Raw genomic sequence first — 12,807 nt, 5'->3', positions numbered from 1 at the left:
ATAGTTTTGGAGGTGGAAGGAAACTTGAAGTGGTCACCTAATCCAGACTTGTCATTATCTAGAAGAGATCTCGACACTCAGAGCAACTCAGTAATTTTTTTCCACTTAATATTTATTGAGTCTCCAATGATTCTCACCTCCTGCTGTCCACACCCCAGTGTAGTGCCCTCCCGCACTGAAGAAGGCCAAGCTTTGTAACCAGTAGGATACTGTAGAAATGACAGAGCATGACTTCTGTGGCAAGGTCATAAGAGACCTCGTGGCTTCTGCCTTGCTCTCTTGGATTGATCACTCTGGAGGAAGCCAGCATCTGTGCCATGGAGGCACTGAAGAAGCTGCTGGAGAGGTCCACATGTGAAGGACCTGAGGCCTCCTGTTCATACCAGCACCATGTGAATGTGCCATCTTGAAGTAGAGTCTCTAGCCAAGCCTTCACATGACTGCAGCCCAGGGTGACATCTTGACAGTAACTTCACGAAAGACCTTGAGACAGACCCCCCTGAAATAAGCTGTTTCCAAATTCCTGACACAGGGAAACTGTGAGATAGTAAATGTTTATTGTTTTGAGCCACTATGTTTTGAGATACTTTCTTACACAAGAGATAACTAATACAGAAATTACAATTTGCCAGGTACTGAGTTTGGTGCTGGGGTATGTCATGGTGTAGTGATTAAGTGTGAATTTGATTTTGATTCCTAGCTTGGCCACTAATAACTTGCAACCTTGGGCAAGTTACTTAAACATTGTTAAGCCTCGGTTTAATTATCTAAAATAGAGCTAATAGTAGTGGTTATCTTATAGAGTTGTCATAAAGATTAAAGGAGATAATGTATATAAAGTACTGGGAAGAGAGACTGGTTTGTAGTGGATACTCAGTGAATCTTAGCTATTAAGAGTCCTTGCTTTAGAGGACTTAGGAGAGACAGACGTATTACCAGTCATTTGTAAGATACCATGGTGAGTGTGCAATAGAAGGGTGTGCAGTGCATCCTGGGAGCCACAAAGGAGGGGTAATTAATCTGGGGGAGTCAAGATTGGCTTCTCAGTGAAAGCGACGTTTGAGGAACAGGCTTTGAGAGGAAAAAGAAATTCTCTAGAGAAAAAAAAAAAAGACACGAAGGATGTGCAGGAAGAAGGACTTGTTGTTGTAAAGACAACAGACACAGCAGAGGATAGTGTCTTCCTTAGGGTGAGATGGTCACAAATGCTGGGGCACCAGTTGCATATGGTTGGGCAGGGGAGAAGAAGGAATGATGGGAGATGCTATGTTGAAAAAGTATATGAAGAACAGGACATAGGGAGCTAGTATGGTTTTCTTTGGGAGGCAAGAAACTTAAGTTTCTCTTCCTTAGTCTTAAAGATCATGGCTTGGAGAGGGAGTAGGTTGAGGCCCTTAGACTGATGAGGAGTTTAGCAGATGGCTCAAGAGAAGAATGGGGAGGGTCTAAATTTAGGCAGTGACAGTGGTGAGGGGAGAAGGGAGTGAATAAGATCATTCCCATGTGATTGTTCTCAGATAGCTGTGTAGTGATAATACAAGTAGCAGTTTTCTACCTTTTCCACTGGTGCCTTGAAGGACTCCCATAAAATGGACATTATAATTGTTCTGTGTAGCAGTTCTTAACTGTGAACCATTTATGTGCCAAGAATTGTGCCGGTTACTTTAACATATATTGTCTCTAATCTTCACAGCAGCTCTATAAGCTTGGCATTTGGGGTCCATTTTACAGCAGAGGAAACTGAAGCTCAGAGAGGCTAAGTAAATTGCCAAGGGCCACACAACCAGTAAATTGCAAAGCTGGGACTATAACCCAGCTTCTCTGATTGCGAGCTCTTAATCTTCACCCTGCACTGTTGGATACTGCATAAGAAATGTGAGAATTACACGAAATGATACATGTGAGCACACTCTTAAAAGTATGATATAAACGTATGTTAGAATAATTATTATATCATGCCCTAACCCATGGACTGGGGGATTGTTTCTGTTTGGTATGGAAACAAGATGTAAAATGTAGGGACAGCCAGGTGAGGGTCAGAGGGTCTCCAGGTCCTGCCAAGTCCATGTCCCAAAGGGCTTTGCACTGAGCAGCAGCTTGTCATTTTCGCCTCCAAGAGTGTTGCTCTCCGTAAGCCCCTTGGCTGTGCCCGTGACCTCTTTGCATCCTTGGGTTGGGATAGAGTTGAGAGGGGTTGTTTGAAAGATGTCATAAGCTACCTTAAAAAGAATAATTAGATGCACTCTTTAAAAAGGTTTCACTTTACAAAATTTACAGTGAGATTGTAAAAGTTTTGGTAAGTGAGCTAAAGTCAAGTCATGAACAAACTTTGAATCGTTTGCAAAATTGCCAGATGATGCACTTAGCAAGGTTGTGGGACACCTGCTACAACTATTTTAAGACATTATTGACCTGGTTTAGTCAAGGACTCTGGAGGTCCTCAAATAGCTCTTGTCTCTGAGGCCTGACCAAGGAGGCAGCTAAGAATGGCATTCTGGGTATTGCCACTGGAGGACAAAGATGTTCTCAACTGGGAAGCCCTGCAATCTCATGGCATTCCTGTTACTGCAGTTGGTCCCAGTACCAATGTCTGAAGGGTCCCATTTGCCACCTGCAGGACACACTTCTGAAAACACACTTGTAGGGCAGGACAAATGCTACTTCCAGACATAGAGGACTGGGCAGGTTTGCTGCAGGGCTGGTAGCAGAAAACAGAGAATGATTATCAGGGTCAGTCTGATTAAAGAGATGGGGTGCGAGTGGGACACTCATTGGGGGGCGAGTGGACTGGATGTGAGCCAGAGTGAGGAGAGCATCAGGAAGCTGCAAAAGAGCCATGTGATGGAGACAGGAAGTGAGGGAGCAGTCTTATAATTTATCTTGATGCTTACAATCTCATGCATTCTTCTTTGAAAAAAATCAATTGTCATTGACCCTTATTACAAAAGTAGTTCATATTTATTGTAGAACATCTAGAAAACTTAGATGAGCTAAAAAAATTTTTTTAAGTTAATATCCTTTAAAAATATTAGAATGGTCATTAATTTTCTTGAGTACCCCTCAAATTTATATTTATCAACACATTTTAAAATTGAAATTAAATATGGATTCATTCAATAATACTGCTTTCCCCCCACACTGAACATTGTGATATGGATAATTTTTCATTTATTACATATTCTTCTAAGTCATCATGCATAGTATTCCACCAAGTAAAAGCTCCTTAATTTTTTAAACTGATTTCCTACCAACAGATATTTAGGCTGTTTCACTATTGTTAAAGACGTTTTGTGGCTAAGTCTTCGTGCAAATCTGAGACTACTTCTTTAGAATAAATTCCTAGATGTGGAGAAATTGCTGAATCAAATATGCCCAATTTAGTGATTTTAAAATACATCTTACCCGACTTCTCTTGAGAAAAGTGGTACCAATTTATATTTCCACTAACAGCAGATGAGATGGTTTTCATTTACCAAGTTATGCATCATAAAGATGCTGTTGGAGGAGATGAATAAAGAGACTCTGTTTTTTTGTTTAATATGGGGGGAAATATTAATCACATTTTTATTTTTGAGACCATTATCTCATACCCAGATATGGATCAATGAACCCACAGAAGTATTTGTTGAATATCTGCTATTTTCCCAGGCCTGGGGTAAATATCACTGCCTCTAGTGTCAGTTTTGAAAACCGAGGAAAGCAATTGTGTGTATGAAAGGACCTGTTGGAATAGAATATGAGATACTGAGCTTCATGGTGGGAAGAAATTTGTGTTTTCTCTGCCAGATGTTGAACTATAGCAGCGGTTCTCAGCATGTGGTCCCTGGGTCAGCAGCATCAGCCTCACTTGTGATAAATGGGTATTACCTGGTCCCATCCCTGACCTACAGAATCAGAAACTCTGAGAGTGGGCCCAGTAATTCATGTTTTAAGATTTTAACCAATAAACCTCTGCTAGATGCCAAAGTTTGAGAACTACTGAGCTATAAAAATGCAGCAAGTGAAAAAAAAGTCCAGCTTGGTTGGGAGAAGGTAGGGGAAGTAACTCATCGTGGTTTGCCTGGGACTGTCCCAATTTTACTACTGAAATGCATCACAATAGTCCCTTAGTCATGCTCAAGCAGGGACATTCTATCACCCTGGTAAAGAAGAGAAGGTTCTCTTTGTGGCTGTCTGAAGGTTATTATGGCAGAAAAAGAATAGAAGAGACAGAAGAGAAGATTTCAAGATGGAGGGCAGATTTTAGAAGCTGCTTTCTGCTTGTCACTTCTAAGCTGATAGATATGGTGGCAGGAGGTTACCTACAGGAAGCCAGCAGATGGCTAAGGCATCTTACTGAATCCCTTGACATGAGTCACAGCTGTTAGAACTTGATACTTTCTGGAAAGGGGAAGGCTGGCATTCACCAAACTACTGCAAGATGCCAAATTGAAAAAAAAAAAAAGCCACTATTAATCTTAGCAGTGATGACAGTGAAATCCCTATCCAGCAAAAAACATAACCAAAAGTGCTTTGTAATTGCAGCAATTTCTGTGTCCCAACTGATGGTCCCCTAGATTCTAGAAGAATGGTATCTGGTTTATCTGATTATCAGAACTAACCCTGAATAAGATGTAACACTCATTGTCTCTTAGCGTGAGCATTTGTCCTGGATTTTCCAAGGCAGTTGCAATTAAAACTATTTTTGTCTTTTCGTATAGTCATAATTTGTAAGCCATGTAAAGTTTCAGTTTTGAAAGTATAGCCTGAAAAATTCTAATAAAAATACCTAATCGTGTGTTGCAAGCGTAGTGCTGAGGAGTGATGAAGAGAGGACAATGAGACGGGAGGGCTGATTTATTTATATATATATATATATATATATATATACACATATATATATATATATAAACAAGAAACTGTATATATATATATACATATATATATATATATATCAGTTAAGTAAAATATATGCAGTTTCTTGTTTTTCCTAAACCAAGAGTTCTGAAATTATGTGTTAGAATTGCCTGGGGAGCTTTTAAAACATGCTGATACTCAGGGCTCTATCCCAGAAGTTGTGGCTTAATAAGTCTAGAGCAGGGGCTTGTTCCTGGGTATATTTTTAAAAAGCTCCTCAGGGATTTTAGTGTGCTCTTGTGGTTGAGAATCCTTAACCTGACCTCAGTGGGTCTCCATTAGCATGCAGCAGAGTAACCTGGAGGGCCTGTTGAAAGCTTGGAGCCCACTTCCAGAGTTCCTGATTCAGTAGGTCTGGAGTGGGGCTAGATAATTTGCATCTCTAACAAGTGTCCAGATGCTGCTGCTGCGGCTGCTCTGGGACTACACTTGGAGAACCAAGTGCCCTAAACCATTCCTACATCAAGCCCCAGCTAATCCTATAAACCATATCTTTTCCACTTAGTGTAGACATGCTTATAGATAACCCTTCTCCCAAAACACCTCTATTCCCGTGTAGTTGATATTTCTTTTCTTTGCTGAATTTAAAATATTTTAATTAAAAATATTCTTTAGAGAGGTTTAGTATCAGTTCCTGTTCCTTTCTAGATCTTGCAAAATAGGACCCTTTTTTTTCCTGGTTATATCATTTCTCCCTCTCCAGGTTGTAGGTTCTTTGAGGATGTTTGTACAGTCAAAGCTTACCTGTGCTTCTTAGAACATCATAGGTCCTCAGTAAATGTTAGTCGTCAGTTGATTATGTGTAGAAATTGCATCATCATTACCAAACCCAACTATTTCTAGTTATTTTTATAATGGGATTTAAATATACCAACATATCCAAAATTAGGGTCATAAAATATGTTCACTTAATGAACTATAGAACTAGAAGTATTTGTATAGAATAAGTAAAATCAAGTAGGTCAGCAGAAGTAACTACAAGTGAATCTCACCAAGAAGTATAATAATGTTGCTAGGATGACACATCAGCAATAAGCCCTGAAATGTGGATTGATACATGGATTAGTTCAGTAATATAAGCATACACTTAGGCGTTTGAAAATAATGTTACAATATGTACTGGAATAAAGCCACATGAATACATCAATAAATCCATGCAAAAGACCAAACATTCTATTACTTGACAAAACTAATAATACAATGGAATGTAGTGATATAGTCAGTCCCTTAGCAAAAATATCATGAACACCCATAGCGAAAGAAATCAGACACAGATACACACTCAGTGGAAAACCCAAGTATATCTCTGGTGAAAGCAGGTACAGCAAATATGGAAATGGATTTAATTGAATAAACAGTTGAGTGTGTACTTTGGTCCACACATGCTTAAACCCATTGGATTCTTCTTTAGACTTTACCCTCTGTCACCTTTTTTTGGACTGAACTTTGTTATTTGCCGCTGGCTGGCTGTGCCACTTTTGCCCCGGAGGCTGCTGGAAGGATCCTGGCTGAACAAATTTAGTAACATTAATTCCTTCAAAGGAGTCGAAAGAGAGGTTGAATTTAAGAATTAACTCCCAAATTTAGATGAGTCCGAGTTGCCTTGCATCATATTAGTAAGTTTACAAAAATTTGCTGTAGAGAAAAGGAAGAGGCAGGTGCTCTGGGTTTTGAAACTGGTAGTGAAAGTTGGATGCTTCCTGCCTTGTTAAATCTGACCAAACATGGAAACAACAGGGGAAAGAAGGGTGAATCTGACTATAGTTGTCTTAACTAATCATCATTTGTGTCAATATATATTTAAAAAACTTCATGACTTCCAAATAACATAAAACTTTGGAAGGTAATGCTTTCAAAATATTTGCTATATGATAACTTTCCTGAGCCATATACTTATGGGTATAGAACTTAAAAGTAGTGTGGCAGTTACATGAAAGCATACAAAGAGTATAGGAAAAAGAGGTTATATTAGTTCAATATTGTTAGGACTAAAGGACTCTGATCTAAATCAATATTTTTGTCTCATTTTCTCTATTAAGCGTATGCCACAACCATTAAAAGGGAGAATATCCTACTTTTATTCCTTGATGGTAGGGAGAGCTAAGAGGACACAGGGATGATGAAACTTGCATGGAGCGGGGCAGGGCTTTTCATCTTGTTAATAACTGCATTTCGATTGCGAGTTTATTAGGAAAAAAAATGCGCCAACCTCAAAACTACAGTAGTTCTACCATGAATGTGAGAGAATGGAATCAACTAAGTCCCTAATGTAGTAGGAAAATGAAAACCGGAAGTTGAATAATTGTACATATCCATGTTCTGGTACTGAACATGGAAACTTCAGAGTAGCACATAGTATCACGTAATGTTTTAGACTGTGGCTAGCAAGGGGTATGCATAATTATAGGTAATGCTTAACCCAGTCACCCCTTTGAGTTTCACAAGGTGCAGACCCTATTCACTTAACAAATATTTATTGAGTGCTTACCAAGTACCAGGTATTGTTCTAGCTCTGGAGATATCTCTGGAAGAATAGTAAAAATAAGTAACATAAAAATCACTTTTGTTATGGAGCTTGCATTCTAGTTGGGGAAATACAGACAATTTATACAGAGTAATTTAAAATGTAGAGTATCATTGGTGGAGGTATCGTGGTGAGATATAAAGCAAGAAAAGAGGGTAGGATAACACCTCTCTCCTTTGAAAAGCACCAGGGAGGGCCTTAGTGAGAGATGACATTTGCGGAAACGTCTGAAGCAAGATATGCAGACAGCAGTGGAAAGTTACAGGTTGGGGAGAGAGGGATGGGAAGAAAAGGAAGTTATTAATTTTTTTCATGTATCTTTGTACAGTGTCAGTTTTCTATACCTGAATACACAAATATGTTTGTTTTCTTAGGTGTGAGCTGTGGGATAATGGGCTAATTTTATTTTTGTCTCTATATTTGTCTATACTGAAAAACCTAATTAGTGTGATTTTGCAATAACAAAATAGATACTGAAACCCAGACTCATCAAGGCATTTAACTTTTCCTGGAAAGCTAGCTACAGTTAGGTTATAGATTTATGACTATATGTTATGGTTAAATAGTTGAACCTGCCTGGTTAAATTGCCCAGTGAATGTGCTCAGTTCTTTGGCCATTGTGTCCTAAATGAAAGCACTCTATATTTTTTATGGCCAGCATTTTGCTAAGACTCCAACTAGATTAGTCAATATTCACCGATAACAGAGGTATGAGAAACTTTTGAAAAAAACAAAAGGTTAACCCAAGTAGAAAACCAAAAGCAGGTCTTCATGGGTTTTCAAGGTGCAGATTTGAAAAAGAGAATTTTTTACTAACAAACAATAGAGTTGTTACAACATATACATACTAATATTTTCTTTTGTCAGAATTTTAATCTTTGGGATTTTATGACCATCATCTGTATTTTTGCCTGAAATAGAAATGAAACTTGCTGGTGTTGACAGATGTAAGAACAAAATACTACTATGTAAATTTAGTTAACTGTAAACTGTTTTTGAATAACTTTTAGAAGAATTTTCTACAATACACAGTTATTTCTAAAAGTTATTTTTATTACACAAGTTGACTACCTTCAACTAATCAAAATGTAAAACATTACATTTATGTCCAAAGCCCCTTAAACCACTGCGTCACCTGAAATCCCAATTATCTCCACAAGGTAACCGCTATGATCACTTTGATATGTATTTTACAAACCTTTTCTGTCCATTTACATATATATGCTCACACTGACAGGACAGTTATTTAAAAGTAAATATTTATATATCTGTATCTGTGACTTGCTTTATTCCAACAATACATCTTGGAGATTTTTCCATGCTAGACTATTAAGATCTACCTCTTTCTCTTCCTTTGCTGGACAGCAGTCCATAATATGGTTCTACCATAATTAAGCCATTTCTCTCCTGATGGACAGTTTATTGCACACTTTTCTCAGTTACAGCAACTCAGCAATGAACGTATTTAGCCACTGACTCCACAGTGTGCATGAGCCAGTGATTGGGCACTAGTTCTTGAAGTGGGGTCCCTGGACCAGCAGCATCAGCATCACAGGGGAGCTTATTAGAGATGCAAATCTCTGGACCTTCTGACTCAGAAACTCTGAGGGTGGGGCCCAGCAATCTGTATCTTAATAAGCCCTCTGGATGATTCCGATGCAAGATAAAATTTGAGAACCACTGGCAGGAATACGTGTGTACATATACACATAGATGCACACATGTATGTAATAAGTCAGTTCTGCTATAATGTGACATATGTGTTCCTAAACGTCACTGTGCTCTGCAAAATTGTGCAATAAAAGCCACAAGGCTTACAGGAAAAATGGAGTTAGGGACACAACAATCAAAAACTTTATTGGCAGCGCATGAAAACAAAAGCTAGGAGCTAAATAAAAACAATAGCGGTTTTATATGTGTTAAATGGGTAAATACATAAATGCCACAATAAATATGGTGCTTTCCCCAGAAAAGAGCTAAAGTTTGCTTATAGAAGCGAGCACTGGAGGGCTTGCCGCTGGCGAGTTATTGTGTAGCGGTAAAAGGAGGGTTATGTGAAATTGGAAGGAAAGTTTTAACACAGACGTGGATGGGTGTGGCTTCTAACACACGAAGCGAATGGAGGTATCTGGTCCGTGTTGGGACGTGTGCTCTTTGTGTATTCCTGTGTGGCTCAGTTCATCTGGGTGCAGTTTTCTGCTTACATCTAGCATTTCTTGAGGAGAAAATGGTGCATAAGCAAACTTGGACTTGGACTTCTGCCCCAGTTTTCCCCCTAGTGTATCAGTCATATTGGAACAAATTTGCCTTTTCACCACAAGTGTTATGGCAGAACGGACTGTATATACCTATAGATACATTTACACATAAAAGGAACCCATACACAACTGAATGCTGTTTTTTCACTTAATATTTTTTCACTTAATATCTCTCAGAGCGTTTTCTATATCAGCATGTAGCTACTCACTTTTAAAAATGACATTTAAAGCATTAAGAGATGATTAAATTGCTCTCTAAAATGCGTGCAACAATTTACACTCCCACCAACATGCATCCTACATCCTGGCCAATATTACCTGTTGTCACACTTATTAATTTTTGCCAATCCAGTAGTTAAATTTCTCTTACCTCTCCCTCCCTCTGTCATATTTTTCGTATACATGTATATGTATGTGTGTGTGGTGTACATATACACACACACATTTACACTGCGAGGAATGCCTCCCATAAATATACTGATGGAAAAAGGAGCTGCTTTAAAAGTGCGAAGTGGGTGGTCAGGCAGTGCTGAAATGGGGAAGAAAGGAAATAAAATGGATATGCAAGCAAACATAAGAAAAGCCTATTAAAAAGGGAGAGGAAAAAAAAAGAATTCCCTTTCCATTTATTTAATTATTTTTACTTCTGCCTTGGCTAAATACAACTTATCCACTTTATGAGATAAGATATTGAGTTGGCCCTGTTGGATTCGATCTATCACTCTTGCCAGTTGACATCTCCAAAAAAGCAGCTTGAATTGTTAATCCAGTCACTTCAGCAGAACAGTCCTAAGGGCATCAGATTCTTCTGTTGATCAGTGTTGGGTTCCATGGTCCCAACAAGCTGAAAAGATACAGCTGATCGGGGGCGGGGGTGTGTGTGTGATGGCTGTGAGTGTGGGGCCTCTAACAGTAATAGTGGCAGAAATGGAGGCTTATGCAGGTGTCAGCTGTTTCCCTGTAAAGAGGCTGACAATGGACATAAATGCTTCCAGCTGGGCACATTATGGAAGGCTATAATGATTTAATAATTAAATCACATTGGTTTATGATCATTGTTCTTATTAGGAAATATCATTGCTTTTTGATGATTTATTGTGTGAGAGAATGTTCATGTAAACACTGTGGTTTGCATATATGTGTAATATATATTTGCATATATATCTCCAAGTCAGAATGACTTACCAAAAGTAATCAGCAGAAAAAACAAAGGAAAATTGATGTAAAGAAGCCACACATATTTAAGGAAATGTAGATATTATGAAGATTAATATGACATTGCCCTTCAAAGTCATATACATTTTCCTTTATGTAAAAGCAGCAGGAAGAGAGAGAACTACTAGCTGGATCCATCTCTGTTCTGCAGTTAGGTTTTTTGCACCTTAAAATCTCAAACTATGTTATTAAGAAAATGTAAAGAATATATATATGAGTTCCTTAGAATTAACATTTCATTTTAAATTAAGAACTTGCTTTCCTCCTCTCACTTCTCATAGCGTCATGTCATGGAGGGGAAGTAGAAAGAATGCTGAGAGAGAGAAGGAAGGGAAAGAATTTTAACTCATAAAGGAACTCTCAGTCTCAAGGGGCCTTGAGCAGAGGCTCTGAAGCAGGCAAGGACGTTGCAGAAGACGTGTCTCTCTCTCTCTTTCTCTCCCCCCTTCTACTCTTCTCCCCTCTCTCTCCTCTCTCTCCTCTCTCTCCTCTCTCTCCTCTCTCTCAGTACTATTCCTTGCATTCTCACTTGTGATGACTTGTAAGTGCAGCTCCGAGGATCAAGTCAGGGTGCTAAATTTAGTGGCAGGTTGCAATGGCAAAGCAAAGCAAAGCATTTCTTCCACTCATCTGCACCCAGGGCCAGCTACATAATTTGCAGGGCCCAGTGCAAACTAAAAATATGGAGGTTCCCTGTTCAGAAAGCAGCAAAAAGTACTATTAAAGGTGCTAAAATAAAAAGCTTTATCCTGCCCTCTTTCTCTATACTTGTCATGGTATTTTTTTATTTGCTATTTAATGTTGTAAGAAAATTAAAAATTTAAATCACCATACTTTTACTATTCATTTCTATATTATGCAATGCCAGTTTTAAATGCAAATATAAGAGCTTTTAACTTGCATGTGGAATCTCTGAAATTATACAGTTTGTATTTTGTAGCTTGTATATACATATGTATTTTGTTCTTACCAGAACAGTGAAAACACTGCAGAAAATTAACTCAGCTGTTTTTATTTCTCCTTTTAATATGCATACATTGTACGAACACTCTCTGTTGAATAAGGAAGGTCTGAAAGGAAAAGAAACTGCGGGTCACTCTTTTTCTTTCCTTCTGTGTCGTTGTTTTCAGTGTATGTGCTTGGCCAATATAGGGAAGTAATAGGTGTAAGAAAGAGTATGACAGGGTTTCCTGGTCATTCATATTTCTTAGAATGGCATTGCTACCTTTTGGTGATTGAAGCAAATTCTGGTTCCAATGGAAAGATCCCTCTTGGGGCTGTCAGAGTCCCCACCTTTCAGTCTTAGATGTAACATGCTTACCTTGGACTTGTTTTGAGTCTTCCTAAACTCCCACAAATTGTGGGTCTGCTGGAGTTCTGCGCTCCAGGGGAGTATCAGAATGCTGTAGGTGAAGTAGGGCATCTAGGACATATTGCTCATGGCTCCTTTGCTCATATGCATGCTTCCTTGTCCCTTTAGACTCCACCCACAAAATCACATTCAAAGATAAAATTATTAAGAGTTTCAGGACAGTGACAGCAGAGCATTAAATCAAGTGCAGGGTCCTTCTGCATGGGTGTGTGTGTGGGGGGGGGATCCTGTGTGACCGCACAGGTTGTGTGTCCATGAAGCTGGCCCTTTCTGTATTAGCAGCAGTTGCTGGACAGCCGTAAGCTGCCTGCACACTCTGTGTACAAAGGAATCCAGTTCATAGCAGGCTGGACACTGCCAATGGTCTATCTATGGAAAATGATTTCCTTGAAACTGATGTGTAATGTACTTATTTTAAATTCAATTGAATTGATATCATCTTAGAGACAGTTGGATCTCTTGGAGGGCTCCCAGATCCATAAGAGGTACTTTTCAGATGGGACTTTGAAACTTCAAGGCTAAAGCTAGTAGAACCAGATAAT

General features: G+C 38.8%; 1 protein-coding gene across 1 annotated transcript in view; it reads left to right on the top strand.

Annotated features, from left to right (window-relative positions):
- PHEX (phosphate regulating endopeptidase X-linked) overlaps positions 1-12,807 on the top strand; it is a 173,054-nt gene that overhangs the window by 135,662 nt on the left and 24,585 nt on the right. The window lies entirely within an intron of this gene.

The sequence above is a fragment of the Pteropus medius genome, unplaced genomic scaffold (assembly GCF_902729225.1).
Source record: "Pteropus medius unplaced genomic scaffold, Ma_sr-lr_union100, whole genome shotgun sequence".
Lineage (NCBI taxonomy): Eukaryota > Metazoa > Chordata > Mammalia > Chiroptera > Pteropodidae > Pteropus > Pteropus medius.
Note: the sequence above shows the minus strand (reverse complement) of the source record. Positions and strands in the feature narration are given on the sequence as shown.